The 24,303-nt window shown below is 38.7% G+C and overlaps 1 long non-coding RNA gene across 2 annotated transcripts; it reads left to right on the plus strand.

Annotated features, from left to right (window-relative positions):
• Positions 1-10,935: 10,935 nt before the first annotated feature.
• On the plus strand, positions 10,936-15,352 carry LOC129350748 (uncharacterized). 2 transcript variants are annotated; one of them, XR_008604244.1, is made up of 3 exons: positions 10,936-12,928; positions 13,557-13,715; positions 14,667-15,352. It is a non-coding gene; the product is annotated as an uncharacterized LOC129350748 (long non-coding RNA). The 2 variants fall into 2 exon arrangements; XR_008604243.1 differs by having other exon boundaries at positions 14,647-15,351.
• Positions 15,353-24,303: the final 8,951 nt, after the last annotated feature.

The following is a 24,303-nucleotide window of genomic DNA, read 5'->3' on the forward strand; positions in this document are numbered from 1 at the left end:
TTCTAAACTCACTAACATCCTTCTTCACTTGTTGATTTAACCCTTAAAAAATCATCTCTGTGTATCTCTGTGTTTTTTTTCTACCTGAAGATAATCCCTCTGTGCCTTAAAATTTGTTGAGTCTCACTAAAATATTTACTTTTTTTGTGTCACAAGTGACAGATAAGAAAATGTCTTTCTTATATATAATAATGCGGATTCTTTCTTCTCCTCCTTACATACCACCTACACTCTTTCTTGTGTCATAAACAGGGCAGCCCTACGAGGCATTGTGTGACACAGATCCAAGGTGACAGCTTGAAATAACAGTAAACAGTTCTTCTGCCTGGCTCCCTCTGACAAATTCACAGTGCTGTAATGTTAAATGGAGTGTAGTGCGGACCAGGCAGAGGTGCAGGTGCTCTGTGACACCACGCTGCCTTCACCTCAACACCCCTATCCTACAACCATCAATCCTACACTGCACCAAGTCTCCTCTTTTCACTCTGTCATGTTGCACCATGTTAATTTCCACCTGAGGGCACCTGCCACCTTCTTTGCTGTCATCCCTCTGCCAGGGATTGTCATGTTTTCCTCATGTTTCCTGGTAAATTTGATTGGTACCTTTCAAGACCTTTCATATGGTGGAATGCGAGTCACTTCTGAACACTAATTTAACAGTTAGGAATCCAACTTTTTTCTTTCTTTCACAGCATGCAGATCATCTTTGGAACTTGCATGTGTTGAGCCTTCTTTTAAGAAAAACCTGCAAGGCTGTTTATTTCCATCTATGTAGAGGGAGAAATTCATTGCATTGACCTAATCAAATCATTTGATTTCAAACTGCATTTGCAAAAAGTATGAATCACTATCTTTCTATTATGTCCTGATGTTTACTTACAGCCAGAAAGCAGCCACAGGTTTGAACTGCAACCTGTAATAAGTTATACTGACGCATTTATTCATCTTTTCAACATAATGAAGAAACATTACCGTTAATTAATCTATTCGAAAAACGTCAACATCAGTATTTGAACATTCACCTTTGAGAAAAGTGCATCGCTAATGTCAGTTTGCAAGGCAATAAGGCCAATTAGCGAGCCAAATAGCACAAGTGTAACTCTTATATAAAAACAAGAAGTTGGCTCTGTGATCTCAGTTGGCCTCGACTAAAAAAATAATGACATTGTGTCATGGCCTTCAAAGTCATCATCTCCATTAAGCAAACTGGTCTATTATTTTTGTATTTCTTCAACTCTTCAGCTCAAACAAAAACAAACCACTCCAGCCTTTGATGCAACACCATGCATCCTTCTGTTAAAAGCCCAATAATACATGACCCATGTGTGCTGCGCACTTCTCATCAGCAGAGCCATTGTGGTGGAACCCACCTCTCTGATTGCTTCCTTTTCTTGCTGTGTACATTTCTTTCATTATCTCCGAAGCCCTCCTCTAGCCAGCTTTTTGTTTCAAAGCTGCCACTTTAATTACTTTAGCCCGCGAGGTGAGCTTTGCATGACAGTTTTCGCTCAAGCCTGGCATTGGGGAATATTGGGGGAGATTATTTGTATTAACGATGGGTGGTGATGAAGGGGGAGATGACGAAAGGGAGGAAAATGATATGAGACAGAAGGAGAGGAGGAGCTGTCAGGGAAAATGTGGTTGATGAGCCACATATCATGGCTCAAATGAAGCTCATCCAACCTTTTACCTTTCAACCTATTCTCGCATACTGGAGTCAGAGCTGCAAAGCTGCACTGTCATATTTTGGCACATTTTTATGAGATATTAAGCAGAGAATGATATGTGCTTTTTTTCAAAGTAAAAGTATGCTAGTTGAAATATGTTTGCCATGTTAGCAGAGGTGACAGCTATCACACACCCATCCATTTCCATTTCAACCAACTTGAGTGCTAACATGCTTTTGCTGGAGGCATTTCAGACTGTGAGGTAGCTCATCGATTGACACTGGTGTTAACCCAGAGCATGCCAGCAGTCAAAGGGTGAGCTCGCTTCTTCTCTTGGGCCTTGAGACGGTGCGGGCCTCCACGGAGCATCGTCCAACCGGAGCTAAGTGTTGATCAATGCAGCAAAGCGACTGAGGACAGAGGGAGGGGGAGAAAAAAACAGAGGAGAGAAAGGCCACCGCTATCGCTCTTCCATGACACTGAGGATCTGGATCCGCTGGGCTCCCAGGCTAAATTAAAACAACCGGCGTCCCATTGATTCCAGCACTGACAGGGACCATACATCACCCCACAGCCAGGGAGAAAGGAAGAGAGAGGAAAGGGAGAACGAAGAAGAGGGAGAGAGGAGGGGGTAATAGAGAAGCGAAGAACACATTCAGGAAAGAAAATGATTACTAAAATGATAGGAGGAGAAAAGAAATAAGAGGAGGGTAAAAGAGAGAGGCGATTAGAGGAAGGACGTCTATTGAAAAGGAAGAAGGGAGGTGGGAGAGATGCTGCAAGGAGCAGGGGGAAGGTGCAAGGGGGAAAAGATGAGATGGCAAACTAGACGTAAGCAATCGTCCGCTGACAAGTCAATTTATTTCCTATGCATGGCTGATGATTACTAAGAAGCTGAAGGAACTTTTTGGTAAGGAATTGGAGGTGGGGCAGAGATGCAAAGACATCAGTTGTGAATTTTTTTAAGCCAACACAAAGCCGCTGAGATGGACGAAGCCACTTGGAAAAGCTGGGAATAGAGACGCAAAAGATAATTGAGGGTTAAAACAAATTGCACTCTTTTCAGTGTCTTCACTCCAGTCTTTTTTCCATGTTCCTGGCACTTTAATGATATCTTATTGCCAAACAATGTCTTCGAAACCTCAATCTATCTTACAGACTTTTTTTTTATTTCAAATTTATGTCATCCTCTAAACTCCACAAAAGGAGGAATTTCACTCACTGATTTGAAAATGACAGGGTTATAGAGCTTTTGTTCTTCATCACTGAGCTCCCTGGTTGGGTACCAATATCCAAATGAGGTCTTGCGACAAGAATAGGGGATTTGACACGTGAGGTGAGCTTTGTTGTGACTCTGCTAATGGTGAATTCAATAGGGTCTCACAAGTGCTAGAAGAGGAGAAAACATATCCAGATGATTGGATGTGAACTGCTTTAATTATTCTGTCATCGCTGATTTACTGTATAATGGTGTTCAAAATGTCAAACTGTCATGCTGTTTCCTTTTTCTTTCTGAAAGTGTAAATGCTGCTCATTTAACTTGCTTGTGGTTTCAGTGAGCTGAACAATGGCTCACTAGGGCTCCATGTTATGAATATGCAGCCTGATTTGCAGCGTTGAGCACTGACAAACTGTAGTGTCATTATTTTTACTTGGGAGTAGTTCAAGAGATTGAAATTTGAAGTTTATACAGTTTGTAATCCGTGTGATCCTCTGCTGGTTTGGTAGTGTGGGGGTCAACTTGTTTGCTGTTTTGCCTGAAGTTGGGTAGATGGATAGTAAAAGTTTGGCTTCTCTGCTTTCGATGCACATACTGGCCTGATGTGTGCTGTCTTGGCACAGGGTCCGCTACATACTGCCTCCAGGAAATAGCCATATGCTCCGACACTGACAGAAGCTTTTGCTTTCTCCCGCCTACTTGACTTCATTTCTGAGTCATAACTCAGCCACACACACAGACATAACTCTCATATTTTTGGTTCAGTGCGGTTTAAAACCTTCCAAGAATATCAATATCGCTGATGTCCACTGCAAGTAAAGCAGTTAAGAAATCATCAAAAAGACAGTCCTCATAAGAGTTTTTAAAGTTACCTGCTTTTCTATCAGAGCATTTCACTGAGTTTTCAGTACATCTATGAGTACATTACAGAAAGAAATTGATAATAGCTAATTTGACATATGTTGTTCAGAGTATAGGTTTAAAAAAGAAGTCTTAAGCTTCAGTCACATTTCTGTACCAAATAAAAGTAATTATGTTTTCTCCTTATATTACTGAGACTCTGAATGCCCTCTGGTCTTCAAAGTTAGTCTGACTCACTGAAAGTGGACTATGGGTCTAAATCTTCATTTCACATCCTCTTGTTTTGCTGTTTGCATGCTGCCATGTTTACGATCCCCTTTGCTATGGGAAACAACACCTAGAACCTTCAAACAGCAAATTGTATGCTCAAAATGGCAAGTTTTTGCATGACTTGGACCATGCAATGAGGCAAACACGCCATTTCTTTTGGTGAATTGGCCTTTTTTCACACAGAAATAATGCATCAGTTGAATGTAAATTTGAAGTAACCAATCATTTTGTATGATTCAAGCTTGCCATATTTAAGCAGTGCCCACCTCAATGTGTGCAACTGCTCCACTAAAACAACAAGTGGGTTTAGCACCGCCCAACAAACTGGTGTTTGCTTAAAGAAATACAAATAAGGCCAAGGTTTTTTTCCTCCTCCTTCCAGCAGAGCGCTAATGGGGTGTAGCCAGACCATTCTCTGGTGCTGACACTGTGGAGACAAGCCTGGCTATGCGAGAAAGTACTTTAAAGTTAGATGGTGTGTGAACCTTGCAGTTTCACTGTGGGTACAGAACTTCTGAAATGCTGCCTGTTAATGTCTCTATATATGGTTATTTGGAATATGTGATGTGTAGGGGTCGAGGACATGTAGTCATTCAGCAGCATCTTTGACTGAGCAGTGCTGAGTAAGAAAGGTTTAGCAATGATTCATGTAAACAATTACTTTAATGAGTACTAAAATACCGTTTTTATTTAACTAAATTTCCAGTAAGTAAACATATTGAACAGCCGATTGCAATTTGCTTAAAGAGACACTAAAAAATATACACACATGCCGTCAAAACCCCAAGCACATACAGCAAAATACCCCTGCAAGTCTTGGCCCTGCAGAGATAGAGGAAAAGACAAAGAGGGATTTCCTCTCTTCAACCTTCACTTACAGGTTAATTCCGGTTATATTTGGTCTTGGCTATTACCTTCCCCTTCAGATTTAATGGGGTTATAGTTTTATCTTTTCTTGATTTTCTGCTTGAACAGAAAACCTCGCCCTGTGCAGAACTTTTTCGAAAGTTTGGTTCCAGCACAAGAGGAATTTGAAGGAATATGGATGTGTCTCCTCAGTAAAGTCAAAGAAAAAAGAATGTTCTCCTTGTTGAAATCTTGACTGGACCCATTTAGAAGACATTTCTTGCTCTCAAATCTGTGTGGAACAGCCAAACTATGATCACTGAATGCTGTATGCATCATCTGCTGGAGCTTGTCGTCATTTGAAATGATGAACTCTAATACAGTCATCCACACTGTTTAAAGTTTGCATAATTGTGCAGCACTTTCAAAATGTGTGGCACGTCCCTCAAATTAGAGGCTTGCAGATGGAACACACACATCATTACTGCTGCTGTATAATGGCTGCAGACGTTTAATAAGCCGAGAGGGAGGGACCTCATATATCCTGGATGTAGCTGTTGATGACATAAGAAAAAAAACACTGATGAGACTCAGTACGTCTGACATTGCTGCATAAAATTTTGTGTATCGGGCTATACTGTATGTGTTAAAACGGAGCTGGATGAACTAGTGACGTGATATGCAAAACCCATTATAAGTAGTGTTGTACCTTTTCCTATTCTGCTGTGTATCTGTATGTGTGAGTCTGCCAGTTTAGATATAAATATTAACCAGCAGAGCTAAATGACGTGGATGATTTAAATTGAAAGTGTGTAGTTTTACTGTTTTACAAGGTTCAGGTGTTTATGCAGCATTATATGCAATACCTCATATGTCACACTGATATAGTTTTTGGTCATTGTAATCATTCCTGATCTTCATGCTGGCCACAAAGTGATGAGGAGTGACAACACAGTACAGCAGTGTTTACTTCCAAGGAACTAAAGGTGTTATTATCACAGTAAAAAGCCCCAGAGTGGTGAGCCAGCTGATATTTCAACTAGCCACAGGTGTTTTACTATAACAATACAAAGCAAAAATGATGACAAACTTAAGAAAACCGTGTTATAGACCTTCTCATTGTGTATTGCTGACCAAAGCCTGGAACTTTTCACTGATGTCTATGATTTTCAATCATCTACAACAGAATTTCAACTGTAGTCCCACATTGTTGTGTCAAAGCACAACAAACAAATAGAAAATGTGCATATTTGAGGATGTAGGGGTTTAATAATGCCCGTGATAAGTTTTTATTACAATTGACCAGTCAGTAATGTTCATGGCTGCACCTTCAGGATACTGGTTCTACCACTTGAGCAGCCACATTTCGTAGAGTAAAGCATTTTCCAGTGACCCTCATTCCCGTTGTTGAAATGCAGGTGAACATACTTAGTTTGGGAAAGTTGTGAAGGTATAAACAGGACAAATCACAGCCGTTGTTCTCAGCAAAAATGTGTTCAAAAGTTTAGCCACATCTAAAAAGAGGTTTAGACTGTTCAAACTGCTTAACTGAAGTCATTTCTATTGTGGTTTTTGTCCCATTAGTGCAAAATTTCTTGCTTGTGTTGCTACACAGTTGTATTGCTGGGACAAAACACAATCAGTGCACCCGCAAATGGCTAAAGATGCATTTTTGTGTCCAGAAAGTAGATTTATGGGTTTCATCCACATCATTTTATACCATTTTTTCCTGTGAAAACCTACAGCAAGCATCCAAAACTAAATGTGACCAGACCATCACCGTGCAAAAGGTGCAACATACGCCTGGTCTGCTCACATTTAGCAAACATTGTGCAGGTAGACAAACCATAGCTGTGTTCCCGTGATGTATTTTGATACACATTTTCAAATACCACATTATAAAAAGTAAATGTAAATATCTAAAATTCTAAAAAAAAAAACTTGTCCGATTTTACAAAAAAGCTGTAAAGATTGCTTGAAGTGGTTTTTGGCTTTTGGATAAAGAGTTCATGTGCATAATGAGAGATGGAAATGACTTTAACGAATAATTTCTGATGCAGCAAATGTTTAGCTCACATGACTGATCACCACTTCTATAGTTGTCTTCATCCCCGGACAGCATGAAACATGTCCGATACCAGTAGCTATATATGAATAACTACAAGTTTGATGACTGAAAACAACCTGATTCTCTCAATTTGCATTTTTTTTTAGCAGCTGTCAAACTGCTGGAATGCGAATCAAATTGCTTTCTCTTTTTACTTTATATACAGCTGTCCTTACAATGTATGTACCATTGCATGTAGTATGCATACAACTGGGACACACTACTTTGTCATAATATTGCCTGAAGCTTTGATCGTCACAGCCTATAGTGCGAAATAAGCTGTCATCTGTCTGACCTAATTCGCATTTTCTTCTGTCTTTTTTTTGACATTTCAAAGGTTCGCTTGAACTTTGCTTAACAATTATATAGAAACACGGCTTATGTCATTCTCTTTGTATCTGTATTCCTGGAGGCAAGTGACATGCAAAGAGGGATTAAAGAAACTGCAGTGATCTGTCTCACCACTGCATCGCTCTTTGACGGTCAATTTCACTGTCATTGGATAAAACTTTCTTCCCCTAACCTTTCTGCCACTTGTCCTTCGCCCGTCCTTTTAACAGTTCTGCACCGTTAAGAGTGTTGTTACACTACTGCTGCATGGCCAGTTGTGGAGAGCAGGAGTGATTAAGGTGAATTCCGTCAATGAACACAAGGCGTGCGAGTACTGTAAGAAGAGAGGCCTCAAAAATTGGATTATAATTGACAGAGGCGCTTTCTGCAGAGTGAGATTCATGGCGAAGCAGCTGGTAAAACGAAAATAATCCCTCAGTAAGAGCCAGTGTGAGTGGCAGTTACTCGCTCAGTAAGAGTATTAGAGAGACACATCTTTGTATAAGAGGTTACAGTGTGTTCCTATATGTCTATGTGTGTCTAGGATTATTATATTAAATCAGCTGATTTAATAAATAAAACTATCTCCTTTCTTATTTTTTTTTTAGCATGTATCCCTCTCTGTCTTTCTGCAGTGGTCTCATCTTCGCCTCCATTCCTCACCTTCTTCTTTCTGCCATGCTCCCGGACTGTTTCCCCTCTCTCATCTTCAGGACTCTCAGCTCTCATCTCAGTTGCTTAGTCATGGATATGTTTTGCCTCTTCCCATTTATCTTCCTTTCTCCCTCTCTCACTGCATCTTCCTGCTTCTGCTCATGTTTTCATCGCATGTGCTCCCTCTATCTATCTTTTATTGTTTCCTATGACTCGCATTATTGCATTTATTCCTGTCTTCTTTTACCAGTTTTAAAGGTTGGATGCTGGTTTATTTCTCTCACCCTTCCCTCGTTATCACTTTCATTTGCTCCCTCATTCCCACGTTTTGATGTTTATATCTCCTTTGAAACACAGCTGAACCTCGTAGCTATGGCTGCGAATCAGTCTTCACAAATGTGCAGCTCTACGCCAGCGCGTGTGTGAGCGCGTTGAACTTCCTCCATAAAATATGATCTTGATCCAGGGTTCGTCAATCATTTACAAAGTCAGATGTTTTTGAAGTTTTTCCAAAAAAACAAAACAAAAAGAACGAATTCCAATAGCATCACCACTCCACACTTTTGAAATATTAATTTGTGAACTAGAGCCTTTTAAAATTTTTATTCCTCTTTTTTTCTCTCATTCTGTTTGTTACTGTGATTTGAGTTGATTGAAAATGAGATTAAAAAAATACAACCAATAAATAAACTGTACATATGTATATGGTTGACAAATTAAAAAGAGCAAAATATTACATTTCATGATAGGAAGATATTATTTATTATATCTAAATTTGCAAAAATATACCACTTACTCAAACACAGACTGCACAAATTAGTGACACGTCTCTTAACTCTTCCCATAGGGGTCTGACAAATAAGTGCAAACCACAGTGGATGAGAGCGATGGATTGGCACCTGTCAGTCAAATTAATTGGAAGATGTGGAATTTTCTTCCCTACTGAGACTCCATTTTCACTTTGTATTTCAAATGGAAAAAAATGAACTTTTACTCCCCAGTTAGCTGTGTTGATGGTGCAGTCAATCAGGCAAAATGGAAGAATTAAAAACCCAACTAAATCCATCAGTGAGGTTCATGCAGGGCCAGAACTACGGGTGTGAGAGTTTGATGGCCAAGCAGCTTACTGTTAATAATGTCTGAGTTATGCATCTGTGAATGTTGCCTGGTTTTAATCAGCAGCCTGAGGTTTTAGTAGCTGCAAATGATGGAACGTTTCCACGACGCTGTATTACGAAAATCAGATTGAGACGGCAGTGGACAAAGTCACCTGGTGTAAAAATCTCTTGTGTAGCTCGCAGTGCACTGTGTGTGGTCAGTGTTTCCATGGGATTCAGCACTGAAATAATGCCAAGATGTAAACTCCACTGTGCAAAATGTAGCCTGTATATGAGAGAAAACCTCTTATCTGTCCTCTGAAACCACCTTTCTTTCCCTGAAGCAAAAGCAGGCAAAATAGTTGCCACTGGGTTTAGAATTAGCACTCATATAAATACAATTAGATGGCAAGGAAACTGTAAGATGAGTTGACATTTGAACTGTTGATTTTAGATTTAATGGAAATCCCTAAGTAATTATAAGAGCTAGATACCAAACAGTACATTAGCTACTATCCCACACATCACACAAGATCACATTAAGCTGAAACTAAATGAATTAAAAGTTAGAGGGAATCATTATGGATCAAAACCAAGTTAGAATAGAAACTACATTTTCAAGACCCGCTTTGGTAAAAATCTAGTTTGTTTTTTTTACTATGTCAACATGTCTAAATGTTGTTTTTTTTATATACAACAGGACATATCATGAGTGAAATAGGTATTTATCACCATGCTGAGCATATGCGCCTTCAAACTGCATTGAGTCAGACTTACAAACTTACTGAATTACACCAATATTACATTTCCATTGTGTAGCATTGAGAAGTTATACAGTTTTTTTAACCGGGTTATGGGTGAGCTGGTATGCTCGAGCTGCAGCGAACGTTAGTGGTGTGTTGTGGGGAGAAAGGCAGGGACTTCATAGATCTGCACTGTCTAAGTGAGGAAAAAACCGTCAAGTTATATCTAAGCCACAGGCAGGTAGGGATTATTTTCAAGAAAGAAGAACATTTAAATATGCCTGACTTTATGAATACATTGATGTATGATGTGGTAATACATAACAATGATGTATCATACATTACTATCGCTTGTGTGGAGGCTTTTTGCTTTTCATTTTATTTTATACATCACCAGAATATAGTTGTGTCTTGTGAAAATTTCCCTGTGACGTAAAATAGTTTACCACAATTTGTACAGTTAGTAGAAAAATTTAATTTATGCCATTTTCTATAGTTGAATAAGCTCTTAATTTAATGCACAGACACCTGAGCTTTTTTTTATTCGGCTTATGGATGTAGTCTGTTGGATAATAGAAGTGTTTTTATGTCCGTGATGTCGTGTGTAATTTTATAGTTATAGCTTCGTGAAGAATTTCAGCTCACTGAAACTGTTCTTGCTCCAGAAAAAAAGTCATAGGTGAGCTGCAGTGAACAGTGGAGAGAGAGGCAGGGATTGTGGATCCACTCATTATAGAGGAAGCAACAGTTTTAGGTCTAAGTCATTTTAAAGTAGGAAGGGATTGTTTTCATGGAAACAAAATGTCCAAATATATAACTCTGTTAAACAGAGATGAGTTTTTAAAGTTTAAATCAACAATCGGAGAGGGACAGATTCTAACATTGCGCCTCTGATACATTAAAAGTTTCTTTCTATTTGTGTTCATTGTACTGTTCGAACTCTGTCACACTACTAATGTGCACATAGGAAGTCCGTGCAAGCACCAAGAATTGCTTAGCTTACCTAAAAATAGGTAAGCAGATGCAATGAAGTATAAAAAAATATGACCATTAAAGAGGCTTGTCTCTTCTCTCGGACTCAAACGTAAAACGTGGTATTTGCAGATTCATAGAGGGGTAAAGGGAGACAGAGAGGGTTGCGTACAAGCACTGTTCCCTCTAAGCTGCGCGCGTGCGCAATTGCGCACTGCTGACACGGTCTCCGCGCACAGAAAATCTGCGCTGCGCACAAAAAAAAAAAAAATCCAACCTAAATTGGAAATAAAATAAACACAATTCATTTTGTGCTATTTTTCAGTGTGAGTCAGTGAGTGACCGGTGACTGGCTGCTGCAGCCAATGATGCGATTCACACACGTATTTACCATAGAGCAGCCCTATTCAATTAGCGGCCCGCGGGCCACATGCGGCCCGAAAGCAACCCTCGAGTGGCCCTAAAGCAACTGCCGAGTGACTGGGACTTGGGTCCAAGAAAAACAGAAAAACATTTTTCAGTAACACTGACAAGTTCTTACAAAAATTCCAACATTATTGCAAACATTGAATGCAACACTTACCGTAACCTAGCAACTAACCCACAATGCATTGTGTTGAGGAGTCGCGTTTGAAAAGTTAACATTAGCAGTTCTATACAGGCGAAAATGGCAGCATGTCTTTTTCTATCCTGAAACGACAAATCGGCGAGGAAAACCGTCGGTTTAATCCTGCGTGGACTGACAAGTGTATATTTATTTACCACCAGGTCCGAACGCCAAACCAATGCGTTTACTCTGCAACGAGTGCTTTGCAGCGCTGAAAGATTATAATGTCCGAAGACACCACATTGGAAAAACATGCCGCGTTTCGGACAAACTTTCCCGAGGGATGTCATGAGAGAGCGGCTATAATTCAGAGTTTGACTGCATCTTACAACCGGAGCTGTACTACAATGAAGCGGACCTGCACAGCTCAGGAAAGGGCCACGAAAAAGAGGCTGTTCACAGACTCAGAAACTGTGAAGGACTGCATGTTGGCTGTCGTGGATGAAGTTTTAACGGACGATAAAGTTAAGACGAGTGTGGTATCTGCTATCAAACAGGTCTGACAAGTCAAACATTCGCAGGGTTGATGTTCTCGCCACAGATGTCTTCGAGACATGGTAAGTGCAACAAAGCAGCGTGCTGTAGCAGACACTAAAGGTAGTTTTGTGTATTTATGTGACTATTTTCTGTTCACTTATTATAAGTTTAATATTTAAGAAAGACATTTTGTTTCGACAGTTATTTCACTTAGTTGCACTTTATTATGCACTTTGATGTCAGCTTTACTTCATTTCAAAGGGATAGTAACTATCACTGTGCCTACTGTTTATTTTTTTGATTATATGCACTGAAGATGCGACTGTCTCAGATGAGACCAAATATGGACAGGGACAAACTCTGTTTTTTGTTATTTCAAAAGAAGAAAAATGTCTCAAGTTCTGAAAAGTTACTGTTAAGCAAGTTACTTTTTAATGCACTTCGAGATGTGACCAAAACAAAAGGTGGTGTTTCTAAACGGCACTTAGTTTTTATGTTCGTATGCACCTTAACCTGTGCTTATATTTACCTATCAAAATGTGTTGAAGTTGTGTGTTTGAAATGTAAAATTTAAAGAAGCAGTATTTCAGCACAGGTTTAGTTTAAGTACTGCTCTTCTATTGTGTTTATGTCCTTTTGGATGTGGCAATACGTTAGTAAACATCCAGTGTGTTTGTTATCTTATCTGTTTATTTTAAATGGTTAACTTTGCTCACTGTCTGCTAAAAACGTCCGGCCCAGCTCATGTTCTTAGTCTGAAAATCCGGCCCGAGTCAATTTTTAATTGAATAGCCCTGCCATAGACTGTATATAATGGTATTTACGCAGCTAATCAACGTCAGGCGTCCTTATGTGCAGCCACCATTGTTCTCATAGATATGAATGAGTAGATAGGACACGCCCCTTTGAGCTGCGTGCTACAGCGAGGCTAAGCTAGTGGGGGCAAAGTTTCAGTGCATTCCGTTGATGTAGACGGCGTGAAAACGGAAACAACAAGTATGCCGGCTCACTGTGCTGCATACAATTACACACTGCGTCGTACGATTGAGACAAGGAAACTTGGAATGACTTTTCATAGGTAAGAATAGTTTTTGGCTCTTTTTTCATTATGAAATCTTGTTGAGAGCTTCCAGTCTATGAGAGCTAACTAGTTAGCCACTAGCAAAACACTAAGGCGAGCTAGCAGCTTGACAACCAAATACCACACGATTAATATTAGCTGTAGTATAGTTGTACAAGCAGTAGTAGTAATACTAAAAGTACAAGCAGCAGTAGTAGTATAAACAGCTGTTAGAGTCATAGAAGTAGTATCAGCATTTGTAATAGTATTACAAGTTGTAGTAGCAGTGCCAGTATCAGCAGCAGTAGTGTGTATTACTACTACTAGTAGTAGTAGTCACATTGGTATTACTACCACCAATACTACCAATAGTAGTTATAAAGCCTAACCCATGTATATCCAGATTACCATCTATGTTCTTCCTCCAAACCCATTTTATGATTGGGATTACAGTCATGTCTTTAGGACTTGCTCTCAAATAGATTGAAATGTTACTATCAAGGTTATACTTATCAAATTAAATAGCTTCTGGCTCCAGTATATTGGCGAATTCGGTCTTTGGTACTCTAATTATTAGCTTGATTTCTTTTAATATGTTGTGTACAGACTTATTACTTCTCTGTCTACTTTTCTCACTCCATCGTAGGTTTCCCAGAGACTATGGGTTGAGGAGGAATTGGAAGTTTGTCGGCTTAGACCTGGTGTCATTCCATCAGTGTTAAACTTCCCGGCTCATCTTGGAAGAGCACGTGCCAGAAAGACCACGACCAAGCAGCCTTGAGATCTTAGACACCGTCTCCCTGAGGTGGGTGTCAACGGTGTTCACAGTCAGGTCTGTAGTAATCCCGTCAAAAAACAAAACAGAAAAAAATCTAGATTATAAATCAACATGTAACCAAAGCACTCTGTGTATAACGCCATAGTATAGGATGTAGTTCAGAAAATGTCAAAGTATAGTATGCTTTACTCAAGAATAACATAGTATGGCCTGTAGTTCATAGTACAGCATGTTGGCAAGAAAAAAAAAAACAAAACATAGATTATTATGTGGTTCAAAAAGCACAAAATGATAGGATGTTGCCTAAAATTGTCATGTATGATACGTGGTTCAAAAAATGTCATAGTGCAGTATATTGTCAAAATAGTATGTAATTCAAGAAAACCTCAGAGTATAATATGTCATCTAAAAATTGTCATAGAATAATAATTTCATTGCACAAGTAAAAGTATAGTAACTTTTAAAACTGTTCGAATTCTTATATGTTGCTAAAAAAAAACTAAAAAAAAAACGTCAGTAATATGTCAATTAAAAAAGCCTATAGTATAGCGTGTCACCCAACAAACATCATAGTATAGCATGTCGCTCTAAAAACGTCACAGTATAGCCTTTAGTCCACAGCTGTCAGTAGGTGAGGAGCAACACAAAAAGAGTCCAAACGCTGGTTTCCAGAGGGTTAGACGAGTATTTATTTGAAAGAGGAAGTTTACAACAACACAACATGTGAGGGGGTTAAAAACAAATGGGTGTTAGTAAAATAAAAATAAATCAACAGAACTAAAAGTGAACTTCATGTTGATATTGATGGGCATTCCAACCAGGAACAAAGTAAAAGATAATCAATACGAAAAAAAAACCTCTTCCTGTTCACCTCTTCAAGCCCAAAAACACACCACAGTAGCACCCTAAACTAAAACTACCAATGGGTTCCCTGTTTTCCTTTCTGAACAATTCAAAGGTCCCTCTCTATCTCCCCAGACATCCACCAACCACTGGAACACATCTCCAAAGTTCTGCCGGGCCAGCTCAGCTTCCCCTCAGAAGAAGTGCCGCCACCTGCCAGATGAAGGAGCCTTTTGAGAGGCAGCTGGCATCGTGATTGGACTGTACTTTGGTCTGTTCCAATCCAGCTTCAGTTCCAGAGACGGCAGGCGGGACGAGTCAACAGAGGCCTGGTGGACGAAGGCATGCAGCTGAGTACAATCCAGAAAACAACAGAGGAGGAGTGCAGCGGCCCAGAGCCAGAACAAACAGAGTAGCATGGTATGTCTCTTAGAAAACATCATAGTATAGCCTTTGGTATGAAAAAACGCCATCATATACATCGTATATTGTACAAATAACAAGTCAAAGGAAAGAGACATACATTGTAGAATTGTAGTAATTGTGGGCTGACTGATTTACTGATTATCAGTATTTTATTTTTTACTGATTTATGGTAATAAATACATTTTAAAATGGCGCTACTTTGGCTCTGAACCTTTATCTACCTGTGGTCGCTCTGTCTTCTGGAGTGATTTGATTGGTTATATGTCACAAATAAAACTCCTTTAACTTAACATCTGTAAACAAAACAAATATGTATCAACAAAGTTTTCTGTTAGAGTTTGTGTCCTTCTAAGTTTAACTCAAGATTTTAAATACTTTCATTTACTGCAAATGAATATCTACTCCAAATGTCTCACTAATAATCAATATCAGCCTTAAAAACCCACAAAACACCCCTCTACACTCGACGACACTTAGTACGGTCTGGTTCCCCCTTCTATAAATCTGCTTGGAATCTTCCACTTCCTGTTTGTCAAAGTGGCCTTCTACCTGGACAGGTTTTGTTGGAGCTCATGCAACAAACATTTTGGGTAACTGCACTTTAATATGGATGGATGATACTGAATTAGAGTCTGTTTTAATGAGACTGAGTTAAGATGTGTAGCTCTGTCATTAAATAGGAAATTATTTCTCAGAATTCACAAAGAAAAGTCTGAAATGTTTGCTAGGTTAGCGTCCCACATGTTGTTTGGCTCAGCTAAAGTTAACTCTCGCCAACTTCTGGATCTCTCGAGTTGCTTGTTGTTAAATTATCTTGCTAGAGGTGCTGAAGCTCAGAAAGTCTGAGATGTTTGTTAAAAATAAGCTCATTCTCAAGTCTTCTCTGAACTGTCCTCTTTTGTTTTAACTTTCCCTAAACTTAAGAGTTAATGACAGAGCAGCACATCCAGATTCAGTCTCATTTATGTAGAGATTAAACTTCAGTGTCATTCATTGATGTTAAAGTGCAGTTTTTCAAATGTTTATTGCACATGCTCCCGACCAAACCAGTCCAGGTGGAAGACGATGTGAAGAGAAAGCTCCAGAGGATGAATATCACACATTTACATTGGAAATTAATGTCCTTTAATTAGACATTGTCATGCAAAAGTTGGATTTCAATTTGTTGAGTGTTTTGTTGATGTTGGTTTCTAAATGTTTTTTGACACTCGGCCCCAAAGATTAAAACCTTTTCCGGCTCACAAGCTGCAATAATTCACACATTATCAACTATCTTTCTGACTAAACTAAGATAAAAAGTGAAAAACTGTCTGATTCCTGCATCATGAATGTAAATCTTTTTGGTTTTTATGACAGTAAACTGAATATATTTGGGCTTGACATTTTATAAACCAAAACAAGAAATGAATTACTGGAGAAAACGACAGATTAATGGACAAAGAAAATGTGTTTTCCAACATATATGGCTGAATTACTCCAACATTACAAGATACATACAATTTTAATTCAATTTTATTTATATAGCGCCAATTACAGGTCAAATTGTCTCAAGATGCTTTATTTTTATATTTTTTGTCATATTTAAAATATGACAAAGTAAGAAATTTAAACCTCTTGACTAATCCAATTTATTATTTAGTTTTTAAGAGACTAATTGACAATTCAAACTTTCTCCACTAAAACTAATAAACATGAGGTCAAATAGAAGGAACAGTTTTAAATACTGCAGTCCCACGACGACAATAAAGTTTCTCAACAAAAACTAAATCTGCTGGTGGATTCCATGAAAGTCCTAATAAATGATAATAAAGTGTGATACTAAAGGTTTGTGGTGCTAAAAATCTCCAAGTAAAGATATCAAGTTGAACATCTGGATGGAGGTTCATAAAAGTTGACCTCCCTTCATTTCTGTGGAGCGACTCCATGGATTTCATGGATGGTGGTTAAAGACCTGCTCTTCTAGTGGTCTTCCTTCTAGTCGCTGTAAAAAGTCAGTCCATCCTGGCCGACTTCAACACCTCTTCACGACAACTTGTTCTGCCTCCGACCTCGTGGAAACTCAAGAAACTCGGGAAAACCCGTGGAGACTCGAAGAACTCGTCGGGCGGGGGAAGGTGTGGTGGGCGGTTGGGGGAGGTGGGGGAGTAGAGGGGGAGGCCGCCACCCACCTCCCCGCCTACTCTCCGCCCTGGCTCCACCCAGACTCCGCCTTGGCCCTGCCCATGTGGTCACTTCAGGAACTACGATGTCAAAGGGACGACGAATTTATTTCTTTGTATCTGATCTGTAGCTCAGTGAGTTAAGGATTTGCCTATGGAGCTGCAGGTCGCTGGTTCAAGACCAGACACTTCTTAAATTTTCTCAAATCCTGACAAAGACAAAGAAAGAAAAAGGCCGGTGGTGGGTCTTGAACCTACGACCCTCCGCTTCGTAGTCCGTCTTCTTATCCCCCTGAGCTACTCGCTCAGATACTAATTCTAATTTTTTTTGCGCATTTATCATCTATTTTTTGTCGTTTTCGAGTTTTTTTTTTAACTCGAGTCTCGGCTTGACCGTTTTTCTCAGGAGGTTGGACTTCAGCCTTTGTGCTGGAGGGTGGAACCCTCAGTTCCAAGACTTTCCAAAGCCTCCACACCTCCCGAGTCCTCAGGACCTGAGCTTTCACACAGTCTGAGGGCTGAAATTTTCTAAGTCCCACAGTAGTTCTCTGTTAGTTTGAACCTTCAGACAGTCCAAGGACTGAAATCTTCGAAGTTCCTGAGTAGTTCTCTGTTAGTTTGAACCTTCAGACAGTCCGAGGACTGAAATCTTCTGAGTTCCTGAGTAGTTCTCTGTTAGTTTGAACCTTCAGACAGTCTGAGGACTGAAATTTTAAAAGTTCCTGAGTACTTCTCTGTTAGTCTGAGCTTTCAGACAGTCTGAGGACTGAAATGTTAAAAGTTTCTCAGTACTTCTCTGTTAGTTTGAACCTTCAGACACTCTGAGGACTGAAGTTTTAAAAGTTTCTCAGTACTTCTCTGTTAGTTTGAACTTTCTGGTTAACAGAAGCCTTAAAACTTGTGACCATGAGTCTTGATTTCACATTTAGACCATCCGTCTGAGTTCTTCTGAAACCTTCACCTGTGGGTTTTTTAGAAATCCTTAACAAACTTTGATTCTCTTCACTGAACAGTAAAGTTTGTGGAGATCAGAACATAACATTAGTTTGGTCAATGCCTTCAACTACTAGTAGACTTTATCTGGAAAGCAGTTTTCTGAAATGAGTTCTTAGTAAATCTGTCCACAATCAAACCAAGAACATAGAATGAGGAAATGTTTGAAGAAACAACTTGATGTTTTCATTTCAGACTAGAAAACACTTTAAGAACTTTATCTGTTCTTGCTCTTTTTGATCGTTTTATTGTCTCTTCTGTTTAATTTGATCTTCTAAAGTCTAACTGGTGTCTTTTCAAATGTTTTGTCTTTAGTTTAATTCTTCTTAAATGTTTAGTTTTGCTCTTTTCTCACCTTTTATTCTTTTCTAATGTCTGATTTGATTTCGAAATGTTTTGTCTTTTTAATGTTTAATTGTTGTTTTTTCAAATGTTTTATTGGCTTGTTTGAAAAATTCCTTTTTCTTTCCCAATGTTTAATTTTTTGATTAAATCTTTAAGGTTTTTCTTTTTAAATGTTTTACCACCTTTTAATGTTTAATTTTCTTTTTAAATGCTTCATTGTATTTTCTCTTTAATTCCTATTTAAAGTTTTATTGTCTTTAAGATTTAATTTTCTAATTAAACATTTAATTTTTTAGTTACATGTTTTGACTTTTAAAGGTTTAATAAGCTAATTAAATGTTTTGTATTTTTCTAAATGTGTAATATTCTTGTTTAATTGTATTTTTTTGAATGTTTAATTATCTAAAATATTTCATCTTTAATTATTAATATTTTTGTTTAAAAATTTTTGCTTAATTTCATAATTACATGCTTTGTATCTTCCGTTTGATTATCCAATTAAATATTTTGTCTAATATAATTTAATTGTATTTAATGTTTAATTTTCTTTTTAAAAGTTTTATTATATTAAATGTTTTTTTCCTTTGATTTAATTACTTTTTTTACTGTAGTTTATTTCTCTAATCTTTTTTTTCTGTCAAGATTTTAACCCCAACCTTAAAAATGAAACAAACCCTTAAATCACAATGAAAAAACTTCTGTTGTCACAATCACGAGTTAGTCAATTATTCAGTTTATCAATTCAGCTTTATTTGTTTAGCACCTTTCACACAGATTACAAAACTAAACAAGCAAAGAGAAAAAACTATGCTGAAACTATGAGTAAAACTCAAAAACAAACCAAAAAAAAGAAAAAAAAAAGAAAAAAAAAGAATTAACATCATAATAAAATATGTTGTGTCCAGGGGATGGAGGGAGTTTATTGAAGTCTTCTTGGGGTCACATGGTAAATCATTTAAAATATAAACTTGATATGCAGTCTAAGGAAACTGCAGAGCGACAGAAGAACCAACAATATCTCCTGTTTTCTCCTTTAATGAGTCGATTCTTGTGCTTTTAGACCAAAGAACTACAGACTCTTCACAACCTGCTCAAACTCTTCATACAGGACCTCACCACACGGGTCAAGAAGGTTTCTGTCTCATTTCTACTCTGAAGCTCACCTTCTCCTGCTCAAACTACTGACAAATGTTTCTGCTGCTCTCAAGTCTGGTCTCCAGAACTTCCTAAAAACTCTCAAAGTCTCTTCTGCTGCAGGTTGCTTTGTAGAACTGTTGCAGAAAACCTCACTAAACCACATGGAGGGGCCTCAAGATAGTCGTCCAAATGAAACCATACAAAAACCAAACTAGCACAACCCAAACGCTAAAGCCTCCTGCAGCCTACCAGAGAACCTCTGAGAACAGAGAATCAGGACAGGAACTCTTACCTTCTGGACAACCAACGCTGGTTCACAAACAGGAATACAGAATGTGTCTGACCAAAAACCTCTGAAGACTCACTACAGCCAAGATAAAGACACAACTCAGCTGTACCAAATCCACTAATCACTGCACACATTACCACCATGTGCTAACTGTGGCTAAAGAACCACATTTACCAAGACAACTATCCAGTACAAAGCCCTAAAACACACCAAGAAACACATTAAAGACGATTTTACTGCTGGAAGCTGCAAGCCAACACCTAAAGAACAAACGGAGCCAAACAGTGGTGAAGAGAAGCAGAGGAAATGTTTGTCTGCAGCTAAATAAAGCAGGAAGACAGTGAGCTGCTCAGGTGTTCCTGGTAACACCAAGCAGCTGCTCAGGTGTTCCTGATAACACCAAGCAGCCACCTGGACAGCCAATAGGAACACAGCTTACTGGAAGTCCAGAGGGCTGGGTTAGTGAAGGAAATTTAATTTAAAGTTGAAGCAGAAAGTTAACAAAGAAAGTTGAAAACCACCTTCTGATACCTGAAATCTCTGAGTTTTCACACAAAGAACGCCTGAACATGTTAAACTGGTTCCATAGTAGAACCATCATTGTATAAACGTCATAGTATGGTGCGTTGCTCAAAAAACATTACGACCCGGCTGTCAGGGGACAAACATGTAAGAAACATGAGAACAGAGAGAACCCAACCAGTAGGTCACAGTTTATCATCCCCCAGTCATCTCCTGAAGTCCATATGGTGAGAGACATCAGTATCTGGTTGTTAATTTACCAGAGGATGCTTATAATCATGATGATGTGGTCTGTACTCTACAGTATTTTAGTGACTCAATAAATGCCTAAGTTGTTTTTTTAAAATGCTTACTAAATAAATCAATAAATACATGCATACACACAAAAATAAGTTAATACATTAACTGTTAAGATTTAGATTTTTAAAAAAGTTATTTATGTTTTTGCAGAATCCAGTATTGCACACTGGTTGGTCATTACATTTTGTTAGTTTGATTTCACTGTTTAAAATGATGCCACCTCTTTTCAGACAGAACCTGTGATAATAAAAGAATACAAAATTTGTAGTTCCGTGTTAATAAAGCACTTAAAGCTTTAAGTATGGCTAAATGCTTTTTTCAAAATTAAATATATCACTTATTTTGTGCATCAACATTACATGTTTAGATGTTGTTTTTTTCCCCATGAAAGTATGCTCAGACACATCAGCTCACCTACAACTCTACTCAAACACTGTTAAACTACCTGTATTGTAATATTAGACTAATTTTGCCATACATGTTATATGTCAGCCCTATTCAATTAGCGGCCCGTGGGCCACATGCGGCTTGAAAGCAACCCTCGAGTGGCCCAAAAGCAACTGCCGAGTGACTGGGACTTGGGTCCGAGAAAAACATTTTTCAGTAACACTGACAAGTTCTTACAAAAATTCCAACATTATTGCAAACATTGAATGCAACACTTACCGTAACCTAGCAACTAACCCACAATGCATTGTGTTGAGGAGTCACGTTTGAAAAGTTAACATTAGCAGTTCTATACAGGCGAAAATGGCAGCATGTCTTTTTCTATCCTGAAACGACAAATCGGCGAGGAAAACCGTTGGTTTAATCCTGCGTGGACTGACAAGTGTATATTTATTTACCACCAGGTCCGAACGCCAAACCAATGTGTTTACTCTGCAACGAGTGCTTTGCAGCGCTGAAAGATTATAATGTCCGAAGACACCACATTGGAAAAACATGCCACGTTTCGGACAAACTTTCCCGAGGGATGTCATGAGAGAGCGGCTATAATTCAGAGTTTGACTGCATCTTACAACCGGAGCTGTACTACAATGAAGCGGACCTGCACAGCTCAGGAAAGGGCCACGAAAAAGAGGCTGTTCACAGACTCAGAAACTGTGAAGGACTGCATGTTGGCTGTCGTGGATGAAGTTTTAACGGACGATAAAGTTAAGACGAGTGTGGTATCTGCTATCAAACAGGTCTGACAAGTCAGACATTCGCAGGGTTGATGTTCTCACCACAGATGTCTTCGAGACATGGTAAGTGCAACAAAGCAGCGTGCTGTAGCAGACACTAAAGGTAGTTTTGTGTATTTATGTGACTATTTTCTGTTCACTTATTATAAGTTTAATATTTAAGAAAGACATTTTGTTTCGACAGTTATTTCACTTAGTTGCACTTTATTATGCACTTTGATGTCAGCTTTACTTCGTTTCAAAGGGATAGTAACTATCACTGTGCATACTGTTTATTTTTTTGATTATATGCACTGAAGATGCAACTGTCTCAGATGAGGCCAAATATGGACAGGGACAAACTGTTTTTTGTTATTTCAAAAGAAGAAAAATGTCTCAAGTTCTGAAAAGTTACTGTTAAACAAGTTACTTTTTAATGCACTTTGAGATGTGACCAAAACAAAAGATGGTGTTTCTAATTGGCAGTTAGATTTTATGTTCGTATGCACCTTAACCTGTGCTTATATTTACCTATCAAAATGTGTTGAAGTTGTGTGTTTGAAATGTAAAATTTAAAGAAGCAGTATTTCAGCACAGGTTTAGTTTAAGTACTGCTCTTCTATTGTGTTTATGTCCTTTTGGATGTGGCAATACGTTAGTAAACATCCAGTGTGTTTGTTATCTTATCTGTTTATTTTAAATGGTTAACTTTGCTCACTGTCTGCTAAAAACGTCCGGCCCAGCTCATGTTCTTAGTCTGAAAATCCGGCCCGAGTCAATTTTTAATTGAATAGCCCTGCCTTAGGTGGTAGTGGCCCCAAGTTCAGTAAAGTTGGAAAGATATTCACAGATTCGGACTTCCAGCATCAATAACTCATTCGATATAGGTTGTCAAAACATAAACGGTGACTCTTTCCCATTGTTGCAAGGCAGACAATGTGCTACAAGCCCAGTTTTATCAAAAGTAGCTGTCTTTCAAGCTACAGGAATAACATTGGTGTCTATGGAGTGAACAGGGTCCATCTGCAATTTGCAAAACCGCTGCAACAGTAAAGAGAGACAAATATTCAATAACTTCACTCTTATACATTGTAGTGTCACTAAAATCACTGCAGCCTTCAACTGGCTCCTGTTGACAAACTGTTTTAACAGAAATGTAAATGTTGTAATTTGATTCTTTTAATGAACCATGTAACTTGAATGGATGTGATGCTGGTGTGACCACAGTGCACACGTCTGATGTTGCTCACAGTGGTCCAAGGGACGCTCAGGGAGTTTGTGTGTTCGCTCAGACTCATGAAAAATTAGAGGGAACATTGGGTACAAGTTGTACAGACACACAGATTCTCAAATGATCTTTAACAAATCTGTGACTGCTTTCATGTGGAACAAAGTCAGTGTTTGCGGAGACCTGAGCGCTTAAAATACAAAGGTCTTTACCCGACCTGAACCAGCTGCACGCGTTCTAGTCCACATGCACTTTGCCAGAACTCTTGGTCTCCAAATACTGAGTGAAGCCAACAGCACCCAGCAGGACACGTGAATATAAACTTAAAACCCAAACAACATTTAAAATTATAGCATCAAAACACAACGGATTACCAACTTCAATGCAGCTTAACTATGCCGCCATGAGTTACCACGCAGTCCAGATGGTCTTTCTTTTTACCCTGTTAGTTGGGCGGAATATTGTGTGCACGAAAACTGCGACGCTGAATTACCTAAAATGATACCTTTTTTCCAGTTGCGTCAACAGATTCAAGAAAAAAAAAACGCAGTGATGGACCCAGCTGTTGTAGCATGAAATCTCAGTCTGTGTAGGCATGGATGTGTAGAACCTCAATAATTTGACAGTGAAAATGCTGTCTTCCAAAACATTACCTGAATAGTACCATTACTGTCTCGCTGCACTCCCCGCAGCAGACCACCCACAACCCCTGAAAGCATGGAGGCGAGGAGCCAGCAGAGAGCCATCGCTTAAAAACTGTAGGTTTTTCACCCTCACTGAGATCAGATTTATGATGTAATGCAGATGCAATAAATCTTAAGATTTGCAAGTACAGAAAAATCACATTACAGCTAAGATTTCAATGTTTATGTATTAACCTACATGCTGGAATGTAATGGCTTTTTTCTTTTTTTTTTGGTGCTAGTTTCCAGTGAGCATCCCCTGGTCGGAGTGATGTGAGGCAGCCCATCCAGAGCAGTTATCAGCCTGAGGAAGAAAAAAAAAAGACAAAAAAAGAAAAAAAAAACACCGGGAGACTTAACTAAGATGGATTTGTTTACAGAGCTCTTGTGACTGCCGCTGTATTGTTACAAATGCCAGTTTAGGCTTAAATCCAGTAATTGTAAGTTCAGGCTTAAACCTTTACTCCCGTGGCATTTCTGGTTTGATGGAAATGGAAATGTGCCATTGGTCATCACACTGAAAGCTA

This window comes from Amphiprion ocellaris, chromosome 15 (assembly GCF_022539595.1).
Source record: "Amphiprion ocellaris isolate individual 3 ecotype Okinawa chromosome 15, ASM2253959v1, whole genome shotgun sequence".
Lineage (NCBI taxonomy): Eukaryota > Metazoa > Chordata > Actinopteri > Pomacentridae > Amphiprion > Amphiprion ocellaris.